The sequence below is a fragment of the Pyrgilauda ruficollis genome, unplaced genomic scaffold, assembly GCF_017590135.1.
Source record: "Pyrgilauda ruficollis isolate IOZ18807 unplaced genomic scaffold, ASM1759013v1 scaffold11, whole genome shotgun sequence".
In the NCBI taxonomy this organism is placed as follows: domain Eukaryota; kingdom Metazoa; phylum Chordata; class Aves; order Passeriformes; family Passeridae; genus Pyrgilauda; species Pyrgilauda ruficollis.
Window position 1 is genome coordinate 12,162,294 of NW_024509210.1, and position 18,446 is coordinate 12,180,739.

Consider the following 18,446-nt stretch of genomic DNA (forward strand, 5'->3'; position numbering starts at 1 on the left):
ATAGCTTGCCTTCATTACCAACCAGTTTAGATTTGAACCAATGACCTAGAGGTGAAAAGCTCAGTATTGTGTTACGAATCCTCTGATCTATCCATATGTTCTCTTGTTTAAGGTCCCTGTAGTCCTCTTAAACAGAACATGCAGTAAATATTGAGCATTGTTTGCACTTGTAAATATTAGAACAGTGTCCATTCCAGTTGTCTGCTGTGCGTGTGAGGACACTGCAGTTAAATATAGTAACAATTTCTTACACTCTCTGGCTTTTCATGAGAAACCCTCATACAAATCCAGCCATATGGCAAAACCCAGCATTATCCTAAAACCATTAACAAAGAACCTTTTGCTGCCATTAATGGGAAAATGAATCTACAGCTCTAAGTAGCCTACTGGGAGTTATTGACAACATCAGGCTACTGCTAAGAAAATGAACTTAAGATATCATTAGGAGCTGAGTCATCCCTCCAACACTTCTGCATGTTGTATCCAATTTGGTATTTATCTATGAAAGCCTTTTCAGAGTATATTATCTTTATTACTCCTCTACCTTTTTCTTCATTGAATATCTTGAATGCTGTAAAAAAGCATAATGGAAAACCATTTGAATGGATTTAATAAAATAGATTCAAAAATAATTTGAAATGTCCAGATGGGCTCATAAACTATTTTCCCATTCATTCTGAGGTAAGATGTTCCTAGGCAACGTAGTGAGCAGGAGGAGGTCAACAAATGTAAATACTTGGGCGAGTGATTCTTAGTTTCTAAGGATATTGAGTTACTGTCTACAAGTCACAGTTTCTGTGAGCTACAGAAATAATAAAATTAACATTTGCATGTGTTTGGATTGTCTTTTTATCTCCTTATCCCTTCTCCTCCAATCCTTAATCTCATTTGACTTCATATCAACAGACACTGCTGTTTCTGAACGGATTCTGCTGCCAAATCAAATATAAAGAGGTGAATTTCATACTTTCCCCTCACTGTGAGAGCAAATTACGTCTTTTTCCACTACCAGCCATTAATTTTCATGTAGTTTATAGGAACATAAGTTATTTTTGAGATCTCTAGGGGTTTTATTTCAAGATGTTGAAAATTGGCCAACTGATTCAAAAGGTATTAGTAGGAAACTGGTCTTGGTCATATACTTCTGTGGGCAACAAAAAAAAAATTACTGCCAAGTTACTAGTGAAAGAAGGTATATGATTATGCTGTGTGATGTATCCTTGGTGCATTTTGTTTTCTCCCTCTATAGAGCATTAGCATCCCTCTTGGGGCAGTATTTTCCTTTTTGCATAGCAATTTCTATTAGACAGGACATGACTGTGTCTCTTTTGTAATTTTTCCCCCACTCCTTTGATGGCACTGCCCTCATTTCCAAGAGTTCTGTTGTTGAAAGCAAAACATCTGAATCCTTATGGGTTTTTGAGAATTGTAGAAATTAGGGTTTTGAAACTCATAGATACAATTTATGAATGTTTCCCTCTTTCAGCTATCTCTCCAAACCTGAAACTATGCCTTTTTTTGTTTTTGTTTTGTTTTCCTTTGTGTGGTTTTTGTTTTGTTTTGTTTTTGTTTTGTGTTTTTTGTTTTTTTTTTTTTTAAATGCAGATAAGATTTCATTGAATTGTGGTTGTCTGTAAAAGTGTGACAGAGCATGAACCCTGGTATCTTTTAATTATTTTGCAATAAACTCTGGCTTTTTACATTCTGCCATAATTGATTTCATGTGTGCATTTGATCAAGCATGCAGTCCTTGAATTTGAAGGCTAGAAGTCTAGCTTTTGGAATTGCTTTTCTCTTTTGTCTTTTGCAACTCTGAAAATTCAAGCAGTTAAACTTCAGCTGCTTTTCCATCCTATTTAAATTGAAGCAGTGAATGTGGGTTTATTGTAGATACCTGTTTTTAAAATGTAGTCAAGCTTGCTAGATAGTATAAACAATTTAGTGCCATAGACTGGCACAAAAGAGCAGGTTTGAATATGTGCTTTACAAATAAGCAGTAAGTAACTATTGGTTCAAAGGTAGAAGCAGGTGGGATGAACTGTCATAACCAATGGTCACACATTAGTGTCTTGACTATAATACTTTTTTGATGGGACATTTTGGCTCACCAAAAGTTATGCAGAGGTACATGCTGCATGTCGTGTGTAGTGGGAACTGTTCACATATGAGAAGCCTGCAGGGAATCAAGGGGAAATTAGCTTTTTTTTTTTTATTTTATCCTATCTGCTTGTTTATTTCTCATACTTGGTAAATGTAAATCAGTATTTGTAGTAAATATTGTTTGGTGGATGTAATTCACATGGTTTAGTTTTTAAGAAATGATATATGATTTATTACATTTTGAGTTTTGAAAATAATGAATGGACTAAAAATATGTAAGAGTGATTCAGATGTGGGAGACTGTTTGAAGAGGAGGAATCTTCTGTAAGTATTTCCACAAAACATGGAAATAAATGTGTTCTGGGAAATAGTTAATCAGTAAAGTGTGTCACAAAGCAGAGGATAGCAGAAGACTTTATAATCCTGCAGTTTGTATTCCCAGTACAATGAACTTATAAATGGATCAATAAACAACAGCTAATGCATCTCAGCATGTTCATACATGGGCTGTTACTGTGACATGGAAACAGGTTAATGTCCTCAGTAGATCTGCATGTTATTCAAGAAAATAGGTCATGGTGTAGGGGAAGGGGAGGGAAAATAAAAGAGAAAAAAATTGATTTTTTTTTACTCTTCCTGTTCATTAAAACTTTTTCATTGTGCTGCATCTGAAGTGTGCTAATGAATAGACAGAAAAACTTCATAAACATTGGAGTAGTAAACTACAGCACTCTCTCTGATGTCTGTTAAGGACACTTACCACAACAATCTGTGCAGTACTTGTAACTGATGATATCTGGGGAGTTTATGTACATACTTTTGAAGTATGTTAAAATAAGGCGTTACCAGCAAAAACTTTAGGGCTCTTTGATTATGGATGCTTGATAGATTTTAAACAGAGATTTATTTATTTTTCTCAAATCAGGAAAAAGTGCTGTGGTGTGAGTTTGGCAATGTTGCTGTTTTCATTTAAGTGGTGTTTTCATGATATTCCTAATTTGTTTAAATTCTTGAAGACAGACGACTTCCACAGATTTTTCAGGGAGCTTCTTAAAACTTCACTTTAGATACTTCTCTTAAAATGCATTGCTGCAGGAGAGGATGGAGAAGGAGAGAATATCTCTTTCCTGTCAGCAAAAACTAGCTTGGTTTAAGACTGTAAGTTTATTATGGAAATAGCTGTCTTTTAAGAAATATCTTCTGTTGTGCAAATGTGTTGTCTTTATGGGCTCTTCATTTTTGGGAGAGATAGAAAGGTAGTTAAATTAATTTAGTAATGTATTTCTTCAGTCAGTCCACATACTGTTGTTAATAATTGTAGCAGTGATAGTCAGCTGTATAATTATCACATACATGAAGATATTTACCACTCACCCATTATGTTTTCCTCTGTTAATTTCTGCATGTGGTGGATTCTCCTCGGCCTGTTTGTCTGATATTGCAGCTGGAGCCTGGAAAGGTACCTGGGCAATTCCATTGTATTCGATTCTTGCCTGGTAGGAACCAGCAGCAACCACAGGCAGAAGATGGTAGGGTCTTGTTATCTCCACTAGAACAGAGAAATTTTCAGGCTCAGGGATAAAGAGGAATATTTTCAAATTGAAGTTGCTATTTCTGATTGCATACCTGCAGAAACATTTTTAGACAAAAGCAACAGTGCGGGGAAAATCTTATTTTTCAGGATTATTCTGCAAAGGAACACTTGAGATTTTGGTAGGTTTTGGGAGAGAAAACATGGAAAATATGACTATTGTAGTGTCATGCTCAACTGAATTGCTTAATTCTGCTCTGAAATACAGTACTTCAGGTATTGATTGCAAATTTGTTTTGTTCTTTTTCTTCTGATAAGGAATGTGTGTACTGCTTGTACAGGAGTTAGAATTGATATGCCATTTGTCAATAAATTTTAACCTTTGATATATTTTGTCTCATGTATGCATAATAAATAAAAAATATTTAAAGTTGTTTGAACAATAACCCAAAGCCTAAAATTAGACTTCTAATTAATCCTAAACTGTTTAAAAATATTTGGATTATTAAATTTGGATTTTCTTTACAGAAAACATAAAATACTAACTTGTTTAGTATTGTTCTACTTCAAATGTAGCTGTCTCTGGTAGGTCTGAAAATGGTTGTCTTAGGTGTAGCTCTTCCCTGATACCTCTACTGTCTCACTTTAGGTTAATGGTATCAGTAAAAAATGTGCAACAATATTCCAGGTTGTTCCTTGGCTTTCTTCCTTCCTATCCCAGCTTATCAGGAGTTAATTTGTGTAATGACATATATACTAAATACCATTATTATCCAAAGTTGTGAATAATTTATGATATCCATCTTTGGCTGTACTTGGAAATGGTCTTGAGTATTAATAGCACTCAAATTTTGATTGTTACTTCAAGAAAACAATTGAAATACTGTTCTTGAGGTGAATTCTGAGAATTCTCAGTGGCATTTTCTTGTTTTTTGCATATTAAATTTCCTGTCCTTCTGTGTAGTGACAGCCTATTGAGCTGTTACAGGATTGCCAATATGTCTCTGCTTTAAATGGGACATAAAAATGTCTTCACTTGTCCAATCAAACTAATGTTCTCTTTTGGTTTGTGATAATCTCTCATAAATATGACATAGGAACTTTCCTCAGGAAGCATGTGAAGTGTGTTATCAATGTATGGACATAAATTAAAACCGGAAAGGTTCTGACTGTTGGTAAAGAAGATCTTTTTCCCCACTCCATTGACAGCCGTGCATTTGAATGAGAGGCAATCCAGTCTACATCCCTAGAGGATTTTTAGTCCCAACTGGATAAAGCCCAGAGCAGCCTGATCTGACCTCTTAGTCATGCTTTTGGTGTGTGGTTAGGTGATAAAGCTCCTCTGGGATCCTTTCTAGCCTCACTTATTCTGTGGCTCTGATGTACTTGTTGATCACACTAATTTTCAGCATTCTTTCTTCCTAATTGCATGAGCAGTTCATTTAGAGTGTTCAGTAAATTCCTTTGGTAAGAATGGCATCACATGAGAGTGGAGAATTTGAGGCACCAGCTCAGGGGGAAAGGGAGTGCAGCAAATTGCTGTCCAACTGTCTTCATAAGCAGCTGTGGCTGAGGACAGATTAACTCCTGCCTTAAAGAATATTTCTGTGAAGATTTAGTCTAGGTTAAGCCATTTTCCTAAGAGGACTTAACCAAACGATGAAATTCTTTGTTCTAAATTTTGATAAATTATGCAGGACCTTGACTAAACAAACATTAATTTTTGTACAAGAACTAGATGATTCTCACACATTATATAATATTCAGAACAAGTTCTAATTGTGTGTAGGACATAGCATAACTTGGATATTATGCAGGCAAGAAGAATTAGAGCAAGGGAGCCAGCACATTTTTTCTTCTAATAAAACAGACAAAATTTCAGATGTGCCAGAAGAGTTTAATAGGGTTCCTAAGCAGGAAGGCACCAAGGCATTGTATAATGTGCCTGTTGCTGAGATAGTTGCTGCAACTAAACGTGTTTTGTTTTCTTTTTTTTCCTTTTGTTACTGATATAAACAAAGAAGGAGGCCAAAAAGAAATTTTAAGTTGCTGTCAGCTGTTGAGCAGACTGAACTGCATAAATGATTTTCAAGAATAGCATTGTCAGTTACTTTTTACTCTTTGATAAGACAAAAAAGATGCTTTTAGATTTAAAAAATAATCTCTTCGGGAGATTTTTTTTTGAGACTGTAAATAATCCTTTTGACTTCGGAGTCAGAGTTGTCATGAGATAGGAAAAAATATAGAAATCTTAATAATTTATGCCTATAAGTATAACCAATAGCATTTTATGAAGAAGTTAATACCTGATTTAGGTTACAACAGGGAGGAAGAAGTCTTATTTCTCTATCTAATAGTAATTTTTTTTTTTATAAAACTGGTCCTAGACTTAAATCAGGTCACTTTTGTTTTAAATACCCATTTTTGATTCTGATGTTATCTTTTGGTGTAGGATGAAGATCAAAGATTTGATTTTCATGTGCATATTTTTGAGGAGATCTCCAGGTTGAGGGCCTGCCTGCCCCAGCAGAGCTGCTGGTGCTGTGCAGGGGTGTTCTGCATTGCTGGTCTGCTTTGCCAAATCACTTCGATAGAAAGAGGTGATGGCAGTGCTTTCTGGTGTGAATGCCAAAGTGAGATCCAGCTGCTTGTTTTTGACTGCACACAGGTGGTACAAACTGAAAAACAGTTAAAAAATATCTTGCCCCTTACTTTCCCCAATAATGATCCGATATCTGTCCTCCCACATGATGACTATAGGCAATAAATAGAATTTTAGCACATAAATTAGTGTTTGAATTTTTCTTCCTCTGCCCACTCCATTATTTAGGTGTGTAGTCACGCAGTTTTAATTCTGCCAACATTCTTTTTTCTTAAAAAAATAAAAATCCAGACAGCTACTGAATATAAAGGAAAATGGTGTCAAATGAAACAAAGGATCTTCAATTCTCCCCCTTTTTATTAATATCAACCGCTTTGGTTTGTGTGGGTTTTAAAATATGTTTATTTTTTCTTTGTCAGGGTGGGGAGAAGTTGCCTTGGCTGCTTACCAAAGGAATTTTCCATCGACTGATAATATTCCCACATAAATGAGAAGCAGTGATCATGATTTTGAATCCGTTAAGAGCTAGTGAAGACCATCTCTGGGCTGCTCTAAAGAGGTTGTGGAAAAATTCTAGATTTTGATAAACCCTCAGTCTCTTTTAATGAAGGCCAGCATTTTTGTTATTTTCCCTGAGTGCCCTAACTCAGGACAGCATGAAGACTCTTAGTTACTAGTGCTGTCCTTAATAATGCTGTCCTTAACTCCTCCTCTCATAAGCAGTTTACCTCCTCAGAAGAAATAGAAAAAGGAGCACAATGTACTCCTTGAACAAAAAGTGTGTTTGCAACAGCAGCTGGTATGTAGGTCGTTGTGGTTTTCCAGTCAGCTTTCAAAAAGGATTTTATTATTGATCTGAGAGAAACATAGTCATATTGATGTAACACTACATAGATAAGTCTAGACAAAGCAAATCACTGGAATTCTGGCTTTTGAAACCTGGACACTTGTAACTTTTTGTGTTAGTCAGAACTTCCCAAAAAAGCTAATGGTCAAACAGGTGTGTCAACTTTTTTCTCCTGTTTGGGCTTTACAAAATAAATGGCACACTTGAAAAGTCTAATTACTTAGTAATTCCTTCAAGTGTTTAGCACTACTTGCAGGGTATAATTATCCAGCTGACTTTAGAGCGGGGGAAAATAATGTTCTTCTGCCTCAAAGGCATTCACTTAAATGTCTTGATTTCTGAATTTGGGGACAGAGGGTGAAGCATGTGTGTGTGTTTGCCTATCATCTGCATATTCTTTGGGAAGTGCAATCCACATCTAGTGCCTTCCTGTAAGCTTGCCTGGACTTAATGTCACAACTTATCCCATTTGCAGATTGAGATCTTTGAAATCATGGTTTTGAAAATTGAAAGTTGAAGTAGGAAAATTATCACTGCCAAAAATCCATTTGACATTTTTATAAAGAAATCTGTGCTGGAGTATACTTTGTGTATTTTCAGGGCAGAATTGCTTTAGAGATTCTTTAAAAGAGTTGTTAGGGAAATTTTTCCTCTGTTGCACTAAGATTTTTTAATTGCATACTGGTGCTGCCAAAATTATTTGGAATTTAGACTGCAATAATGTAGAGCAGGATTTGTCTCTTCTTTGATGATGTCAGTTCTGCTTCCACAACTAGAGTAGCCTCCTTCTTGCAGACAGAAGTTTCTACCAGGAGGGAATTTCTGTGATTTCAGTGGCTGTTGCTGCCTTAGGCGGCAACCCATGACTGGAATTGCAGACGTGTTTGCAGCTGGAATCAGTCCTGCTTTCTTAGGTTGTTTAAATTTCAGCCTTGTGAGCTTCTTATTCCTATTGAGTGGCATAACAGGAAGATATGTTTACTGGTACCTTTGGATTTCAGGATACAGCCAGGACACCATTCATTATGTTATGAATCACATAAATTTTATATGTCACTTCATTGCATGTTTAGTTATGTTTTAATTAGAAATATAACTCTGCCTAGTAGATAATCAAGTAGAATTGCTAGGCAAAGTATTAGAATGCATGTTTAAAATGGTGTAATTTGCAAGATGTAATAACAAAAAGCAACAATATCTATTATGTAAGTAATTGGGAAATAAATTGATGTGCATTGCATCTTTACCCTTCATGCAATTTCTACCTCTTGTAAAGTCCAGTGACATCACTTGTTTACTCAGCTCTTCTGTATTCTTTGCAGTAAGGAGAATTAAAATACAACAGAAAATTCAGAAGAACTTCAGTCAGGTGTTTTGATTTCAGACATTTGTGAGCCTTAATACCGAGTTTGCTCATTGCAGCTTTTGCAACCAGTTTTTAAGTTGCAAAGCTGTTCATCTATCAAAGGGGAAGCAAATATAAAGGAGAGGAGGTTGGTGGACTGGTAAATACTTAAGAAAGAGGTATGCACAATTTATTTTGCTTCAATAATGTCTTTATGTTTAGCTTATTCATTCAAATAGTAACTGTGGTGGGCTGGCACTGTGGAAAAGATGATGACAGTTAAAATTTTAGAGGAATGAGAACCGGGCCACTACTGCATTAGTTTCTACTCAGTACTTATTACATCAGCATCCATTCCAGCCTTCCCTGTCAAATTGTATGGAGCTGTTACCCAGGCATGGTAATGCATGTGTTGTAGTCAGGGTCAGCTGCTCTATATGGTGCCACTCCTTTGCTGCTTGTGAGGGGCATCCACAAACAAGGCTTCCTCTGACAAGCAAGGGGTTGAAGATGTATTTCTTGTCTTTGCTACATAAACAGGCAGAATTCTTTTTACTGTTTGAAAATTCAGATTAATCCTGGTGAACTCAATTCTAGACATGTGTTTTAGCTTTTCTTTTTTACTGGAATTCTGCTTTGAGTCTTTCAATGCAGATATTTCAAGAAAATTAACTTTGGCATCATATCATAAGTAGCCAGAATTGATGGGCACAGAGGCTTGGCTTGTCAGGAGATGTTAGTGTAGAACTCGGAATAAAATTTGGGTGTTCCTGGCTGTTCTGGTGCTGTCACTTTCCCAGTTCAGTGAGAAGAGGAACCAGATCTTGAACTGTCTGTCTTCTTACAGAAATAGTTCTAAAATCTGTTACGTTCTGCTGGGGTGGAAATTCTTGGAGGATATGTGAAGTAGCATAATGAAACATTACAATGAATTCTTTTAAGTTAGCAAATGATTTTGCTAGTGTAACTTGTGTACATACCTATACACAAGAGACAAAAATTAGATTTAAGTACAAAGATCACCTTCACAGAACAGGCTTTCTCTGGACAGTAATCAGCAGTAACTATTTCTTGTTATGGATCCTGACCATATAGACAGGATGCAACTGAGCTTGCAGCTAAAACTAAGCATAAACAAGCACTGTAAATACAGACTGTACTAACTGTTCAAATTATGTCAAAAGAATTATTAAACTAAACATTTCTCCAGTGTGAATGTGAATAGAGCAGATGTGTTGTATTCACATGCTATCATGTAGCAGACAGTGAACTAAATAGGAGAGAGTTCTTACTTCTTTCCAAGTTTAAGGGTAACATTAGGAGCCTGTATCAGTGTGATGTTTTTTCTATCAATAGCTGTCACATATGTGAGGCAGCAGTACAAAGTCTGCAAGGTAATGTGCCTCTGATTATGAAAATTTTCCTAAACACATTAAGTTATTGAGCTCTGAGCTGAAATGATTGTTATGGGAACCAGTAATCAATCTACTTCATGTAAAAGAAAAATGAAACAATTATTTAATATCTGTTCCAAAATATACTGAATGCTAGCCCACTTCAAATTGGCCAGTAAAATACCATCTCATTAGTGATTTAGTTGTGATTAGTGAATAATGTTAGTGTTCAAGATTAATATAATTTGTAACATTTTTACTACCTTCCAAACATTAATCCTTTAGTGTGCCTATAGTAAGAAAGGAAATAAGCAAACAAAGGAAATCCTTCTCTGAAATCCCACCAGTTGAAACCTGAATGTTTGTCCTTGTAAACTACTTTATCTCATCAGGAAAAAATGAAATAAGATGTAAATTAGTGACTGACCAGTTTCAATGCAAATTTTCTTTTGTTATGTTGTCTGAGATTTCACTGGGAATATATATTGTTAATTCACTAGTGGTTTATACTAAGTTGTTTTGCTTCTCAGGGTAATTGGACTAGAAGTGCATTAGTCGGTTAATGCAGTTCGGCTTGTGGTCAGTATCTTGTTAAGTCATGATAAATCAGTGGTTTAGCTTTTTCCTTCTGAGGGGGATAAAGCAGGCATGTCTGTGATGGTATTTTTTTCCCTTTCAAAAACATTAGTTTTTGCACTTTTAATGAAATGATGTCAGGTACTCCCCAACAGCTAAGCATTCATTTGCTACATTCACCTACACAAATAGTATTTTTTATTATTTTTCTTCTGATGTTAAACTTGTTGGATTTTGCTCTGCTGTTTCATAAAGTATTGTCATAACATTATACAATGTGTCAGATGAATTTTGGATAATCTTAAGGGAACTAATTAATTTTGTAGATACTTTTGCATCCTAAGTATTTTTATTAATTTACGGTTGTATTACACTATCTTACTTCTTTTGGTCGCTGATATTTTTGGGAAGATTAAACTCCAATGAAGGGAAGGGCTAGAAGGCTGTGAGTAGCCTTAGTGTACACGAAAGATAATGAACAGTTATTCATTTTTATGTAGTCATTGTATAATTCTTCTGAAAAGGAAATAAACAATTTGGGTGCATGGTGAATAACCTACAGTACACTTAAGAAAACATAGGTATTAGTTATCTTTAACTCATGTATTTTAAACTTTTTTCTTCCTGTTCTTTGTTATTATTTTAAAATAATGTAATCAAATATTCACATCTTAAACTGCCACATATACATGTACTATAATAAGGGTATTATTATGCAGTTTAATTTTGGACAAGGACATCAAATTACTAACGTTTTAAAAGTAATAGTACAGCAATGTGGGAATGTACAGAAGGGTTGCTGGGTTTGTATGCTGGGCTGTCAACACAGAGAGCCATCGTATCTGCAGGATCATTTGTGTCAGGCTTAATCCTGTTGGTTTTTTTTGGTTTTTTTTTTTTTTTTTTTTTTATCTTAGGAATCCCTTGTTCAGTGTATATGCATGAATTTTGTGAACAAAGTACTGTGTGTGTGTGTCCCATCCAACCCAGCTCCGTCTGCCGGGGTGGCTGTAGAGACAGATTTCATAATGGACACAGAAACGACGCTAATATGCTGCAAACGATCTGGTAATTGTTCTCCCCTTGCTGGTGTAATTGTTAAGTGGATTGCAGAGCTCTGGTTCTGTTCCTGCCTTAGTGCAGCTCTCCTGTGTTGGCATTGCACTAGGGGTGGCCACCCCAGTGGGAAGTGCCCCTTCTTTCTGCAGGGCCGTGTCCCGAGCTTTCCGGAGGGGCGCACAGCCTGGGGCCGCCCTGGAGCATCGCTGCCCGCTGAGCGGCACTCACCGCAGTGCTCTCCCAGCAGCCATAGAGCCATGGCTCTGCAAGGAGGGGGTTTCATAGGCGACACAGTTTTGTGAGATGGACTAGAAGTAAGAACTGTGGAAATACCCTTAAAGCATAACCAGAAGAGGAGTATAAATGAGCAGCAGTTAGCACAAGGAGGAAATAAAACACATACTTTTTAGTATGCAAAACCTACTGGGGTAGGTTATTTATTGGGTTGGATCCTGATGACATGCATCCTTTCACTGGTTAAGATAAAAAAAAGTGATGGAAGCTATCTCAGTACAGCTAGCTGCCCTTTGAGATGCTGGAACACTTGAAAATAAAAAGAGAGGAAAGGTTTATAATTTCCTGTCTCCTGTCTTCCACATTTTGAACAAATTCTTGCAAAAAGTATAAGCCTCAGGGAGACAACAGGAACGTGAGGCACAAGCATGATGAATTTAGGAAGAGTAAATAGTCATGCCAGTCTAATGTTCTTCTGTAACATGACAATAAGGCCAGAGAATTGACAAGAAAAGTGTGACTGTTAGTATTTTTCATGTTAGTGAGTTCTTTGGCAGTGTTTCTTGCTGTAATACTGCAAACAAGTGAAGAAATGTGACCTGAAAGAAACTCTTGTAGAGTAGGAGCAAGACTTGGTGGATGACTGTGCCTAGTAGGTGGTTACTAATGATCGTCTGTCAGAATGAAATGGTTGTATTGAATGCGGATCTGCCACGGTCTGTTGGGTCTGTACTCATTCTGCTTCATTTCAATCTTCTTGTTAATGACCTTGATGATAGAATAGAGAGTGTGCTTACAAAATTGATTAACTAAAAAATGCCCCTGAAACTTGGAGGGAATATATATACATAGGACACAATTTTATGAGCACAAAATTATTTTGAGAAATTTAAAAAAAATCTTAGGAGATAAATAGTGACAGATTGAAGTTCTACACTTAAGAGAAATCATGAATACAGAATTAGACTGTAGGGAACAAGTGATTAGATGATAATTCTCCAGAATTCCTGATGTAAAAGGCCTAAATTTATACAGAGGGATAAAAAGATACAGAACAGTCTTTTTTTGTTTTTTCTTTATCCATGAGTAAGTCCTCTGTTGAAGTGTTGCATCTCACTAGGGTAAATGCCTAATGAAATAGAGTTCACTTGAGCAGAGTTTGGGAGAAGAGTAATCAAATAATTTGAGGTCTAGAAAATGAGTCCTAATTGGAATGACTGAAATAATTTGAACTGGGGAGAGGAGTGAGTGTGCAAGTGACAAAAAGAGAACCAGAAGGCATAATTTTGTGTATATGTGGTAGGCAATTTCAGGAAGGTAGGAAGTTGTTTGGTATAAAGCCTATCCATGAGAAAAAGGGAAAGATGAGTGATCTTAAAATGTTGCAAAATCCATGGCTTAGGTCTCATCATGAACAAAGGACCAGTTGCTGAGATAGCTGACTGTTCTTTCTCCTCAAGAATTTTATTTAGCTGTTTTTTGAACAACAACATTATTTTAAGATTGATGAACAGTATGTATAGCCTTTGGAATGTTACTGAGTAAAAAATTAACACTTTGTACATGGAAACAATTTACCCTGTGACAGTATGCTCTTGACAAAATTGTGATGCAATCCGTCTCCATATTGCCAGTCCTTTGAGTTCTAACGTCCTCTGTCTAACTCAGTAGCCTCATCTTTTTTTTGTTGATGTCTCACTATGCAAGTAAGAGTTGTACCACACAAGATTTTCAGCTCTTTTTTCCTTTTCAAGGGCCCTTAACAAGCCTGTCAGTAGTTAACTTTTATTTCTTTCTCATTTTCATAATGACTTCAGTTGTTTCTCCAGCATTCTGGGTACTGGACGTATTATTAGCATATGAAAACAAGGAGTGTACTGTTGGTAATTGTTTTGTTTATAAAATCTTTCCCAGTTTCCATTGTCTATTTCTCCACCAAGAAATGAATACAAGCTTCAGTTACCAGGGGGTGTAACATATGTTGTTAGTATACTTCGAGTCTCTATTTGCATTGTTATACCCTGGAATATGTGTCTTTAATCATCGCAGTTGGAAATTACCTTACTTAGCATTTTTAGTTTCTGTTTGCTCAGAGAGATTTTGTGAGTCAAAGCCAGCAGCCTGTGTACAGTGTAGCCGGCCAAACCTGAATTTTGCGCCTGAGAATGGAATTTGTCACAGCTCCAAGCGCTTTTTAATGGAGCTTTTTGTTTAAGTAAATGTGAAGGAAATACCAGCATTTCAGTATTCCTTCTCTCTAATAACTTACTAAGAGCTCTTTTCAATTTATGTTTTTGCCTAATATTTCCCTTCCTTTCTCTCATGGGCAGTCTTTACACACAAGGCAGATGTATGGTATGGAAGCGTTAGGAGTCCAGCATCCTGCAGCGAGACACTCTGGAGCTTTTAAGAGGTGGAGGTTTTTGCATATTACAGAAAGGATCAGGCTGACTTGAAAATATTTGTTTTGGTTTTGAGGGGATCATTTGAACTCCCCTCTCTCTTTCTCCTCTGCTACTGTTTTGGGCTAAGTGCTGTAAATTTTATTATTTGTACTGTGTCACATACCTTGCTTTCCTAGATGGATGTTTGTGTCCATATTATCTGCAAGAAAAGTTACTGTTGACATTGCTTATTTAAATATTGATAATCAGCTTTCAAATTTCCAGACAAATCTATGTGGAAAACTCACAGATTGGTGCTTTTTCAAGCTCTGGCCATATTTTAATGGTATAATTTTTAACCACCAGAGCCAGAAACTCTTGCTTTAAAGTAGGAAATGTAGAGTTAGCTGTATGAATCTAGTAGGTGATATCGATACTAGGAATAAATAAGAGGACCCTTACTGTAGTGGAATGCAAAGTAAGACAGTTATTGTCCATGAAGACTCAGTGATAAAATAATCTTTGAAAAATATGCCCCAAATACTAAGCCTCAGAGAGAATGCCAATAGCATCTGCCACTGGAACTGGAGGGTAAAACTGCTACGTAGGAGGAATGTGTAATAAAGAGATGCTGTAGTATGGAACTTGCAGGATGTTGCAGCCTCATCAACCAGCTCTAAGTACTGGGTGTAGGAGGCCAAACCAGCATTTGGTGTGATTCAAATGATGCACTTAAGAAGGCCTGGGGTTTAGGAGTGCTGTGATGCTGCTGAGCTGGAGCTGAGCTGATGCCAGTGCCTGAGGTTAGGACGCAAGAGCTGCTTTTCCCTTGCATGGTTGGAAGGAAATTTACAGCAGCAAAGGCTGCTCATCAATGGATAATTTCATGTTGTATCTTAGCTATTGTTTTTGAAAGCCATAGGCAGATCAGAAAATTTATTGCTTTATTTTTTTCTTAGACCTGGAATGTACATGCCTTAAATAATGTAGAACTGGAGTTCCTTGTTTAGCTGCATTTGCAAATCTACTGAGGAAGCACAGACCTGTCTTACCTACTGTTTATGTTGCATCATGTTGTACTTTCTGTGCTTGACTTAGTGAAGATAATTAACTTTGGACCAAAAACATTACTTTTGCTTTGCTTTATTTGATGGAGGAAGAATGCTGCTCAGTGTGGAATGCTGGATTAGGCTATTGGATGTCATAGTACCTAGTATTTGTCTGTCTCTTTGTAGGATAACATTAAAAAGCATAATAGAAGCTTTATTTATAAGCATAAAATGTGGTGTTATGAAGACTCTGTAGCAGAATTACAATCCAAACTTGAAATTTAGTAAGACAGCTGCAGCCCCTTTCACTGTAAAGTGCAGTTTGAATTATCTTGTTGCAACAGAAGTAAATGAAGTTCATGTTACATTAGAAACTTAGTAGCTAAGTGCTCCTAAATGAGATCAATTTATTTAGAGGACTAAAAGTACACTAAATTTATTTAAGCTGTTGAAGTGTGGGTACAAAATCCAGTGTTCCATACATAAAGTTCAGAAGTGATTTTTGTCATGATTTCACTGTGCAAGACAGAACTGAGCTGCACTCAGTAAGTAAGACTTACTTATTAAGTCTTACTTATTCAACACTGTGAGTGGGATAGCTGTGTTGGATGGTAATATGTGTAAATATGTTGGTTTAATTTAATAGTTCTAGGGGAAGGCAACAGGAAGGCAACACAATAGTGTGGATAAGCAACAGCACTGCAAACATGTCACAGACAATAGTCGATCTGTCAGCTGTGAAGAGCTGACTTCCAGGCTCCAATTGAAGTTGCACAGACATCTCTCTAAGGGTGGGAGCTCAGTGATCAAAAAGACACCAAACAGGATGGATAACAATCAAACAAGGGATTATTTTTTTTAATACGATTAAAACTTTTATTTAGGGAAAAGTGTATTTGAGTGTATTTAAGTTCCACATTTATTGTTATCAATAATTAAGTCTATATACTTTAAAATAAAAATCCCACTACGTGTTTGCCATGTATGTTTTAGCAAATGAGGTGCTGAATTGAAACTAGCACTAATGAACTGGCAACCTAGCTTTTGACAATAAGTAGAGTTTTTTAATTATAGTGTAGTATAACTGTTTAGATTGTTCCACACACTTTCTCACCTTAGAATGAAAGATAAAAAGCAAAAAAATTTTCACATTTGAATAATAGCCTAGGGAGCTGAAGGGATGAGATGCCTTAGTTCTAGAAGCATTAAGCATTTACTTTTTTTTTTTTTTAAGTACCTAAATAAAATAAGATTGTATAACTTCTGTCCACATGCAATCTGAGATTAGTATGAAAGTGAAATTCTATTTTAGAAAACATGCCGTATCACATTCATAATTTTCTGGAAAATAGTCCGGATTATTTAGTATAGTAATCTTAGGCAACTAAGCTCACTAGAGTAGAAACACAGATTTTATAAGTACTCAGGGAAATGGGGGTGGGGAAGAAAGAAAGGGGTCTAAACATAAAGAAAATGGTTTTGGACATCTGGGTGCCTACAAATGTCATGGGAGGGGGGGGAGCCATAATCTCTGTAAGGGAAAACAAGAGTTGAATGGAATTGAAGTATCTGATTACATGTATATTTATGGTATCTCCTTATTAACAAAGCAAGAAGCAAAAGCTTATGTATGAGGTTATAATACATTTTGTTGAAGTACAATTCAGCCTGTTCCCATATGCACGGCAGAATTGTCTCCTCTTTTCTGAATGCTGTACTTCCAATGGCCAACATAGTTTTTGATGAGTGCTGGTGTAATTGTTGATGGAACTCATACACAGAAACAAAGAAAAAGGGGAACTTTTGCAGAATCAAATAATTATTTGGAAACAGCTGTAGAAGGCTAAATAAAAGCTTTTTGATACTAGTTGGAGGATGAGTGACACTGTGCTCTATTACTTCATTTTTGATATCTACAAGGAGGAACTATCCCTGCGAGCATGCATGAGAATTAGGATAGTAAGTGTCATTTGTCTCTTTACAGATGAGGAATTGGAGCAGACAGAGATGAATTCATTTGCATGAAGTTGCCCTGAAAGTTGGAAGACATGATGGTTAATCCTGGTAGTCTGTCTAGACTGGTGGCTGATAACAGTAGTGAGAGAATTCAAAAAGTGCTTGCACCTTGAGACTCCCAGCAACCTCCTTGAGGTTTAAGTGAGAGTGAAGTATTTTCATGTCTGAAAATACTAATTTCATAGTATTTTTATGTATGGATTAAATAGGATATAAATAGATGTGTGTAGATAGAAATAAGAAGGATGGCAGTATAGAAACTGCCATGTTTCTGTTCAAATTTATGTTTTGAGTAGGAACTTTTAGTATTTGTATCTTCCATTTCATTATCCTCTCTTCCCCATTTCATGTTATTTGCCTGTCTTGAGTTGAAGTGATGCAGATACTGATTTAAAGGTCTCTTGTCCTCCAGCAAATTTCCTTAGTACAGAGGATCACTGAGCATGGTAAGAGGACAATTGATTTTGATTAGGGAGGAGGATAGTGATAAGTTTGATTTGCCCCAATTGCATTTTGAGTGTCTTGTTTGTTGATGACACAAACTAAGTGGTTATCAGTTTTGTACCATGTTACATTGGCTGGTTTCTCCTAGCAGAAATGCAGCAGTTCTTGTTCAGTGTCGTTCTGAACATGATGCTGAGAATGGTCAAGCTGTCCTTTACCGATGGGCAGACTGGTATTGTGGTTCTGGGGTAAAAGAGGAAAGCTGTGGCTTTCATGTTCTTAGAAAATGTAGCTCTTTAGATTCTTGGATGGGAAGAATCAGAGAGGCACATCCTACTGTGGCCACGGCCGCCTCTGAAAAAGAGCTGTGGAAAGAATGGGAAAGGATTTGAAGTGTGTTGCTAAAATCCACCAGGTGAGTGGTTTGCTCGCCCAAATTATTTCCATAATCGGCACCCTGCGGTAGTTCTTTCCGGGGAGGAGGGCTGCAGGCGTCCGAGGGCAGGGCGCGGCCGAAGGGTCTCTCGGCGGTGCCGAGAGGTGGCGGAGAGGCGCTGGAAGCCGCGGGGCGGCACAGCGTACCCTGCGGGGGAAGCCGGCTGTTTCCCGAGCGCGGCCGTCTCTGCTGCCGGCCTTCTCCGCGGGGCTGCGGCCGCAGCGGCCCCTTTAAGGCGCGACCTGCCGGGGATCAGGTGCGCGGCCGGAGCGATGATGTCATGGGGCGGGGCCGCGGCTCCCGCTCGTGCTGCCCGCGCCGCGGGACGGGGCGGCGGCGGCTGCGCACGTGCGCGGGGCGGCGGAGAGCGCGCGGGGCCGCGCGGGCCGGGGGCGCCTGGAGCCGGGAGCGGCGGGGAAGGGCTCGGGG

At 37.4% G+C, this 18,446-nt stretch overlaps 1 protein-coding gene across 7 annotated transcripts in view; it reads left to right on the forward strand.

Moving 5' to 3' along the window:
* The window catches only part of USP54 (ubiquitin specific peptidase 54), a 93,511-nt gene that overhangs the window by 4,016 nt on the left and 71,049 nt on the right, over positions 1-18,446 (forward strand). The window lies entirely within an intron of this gene.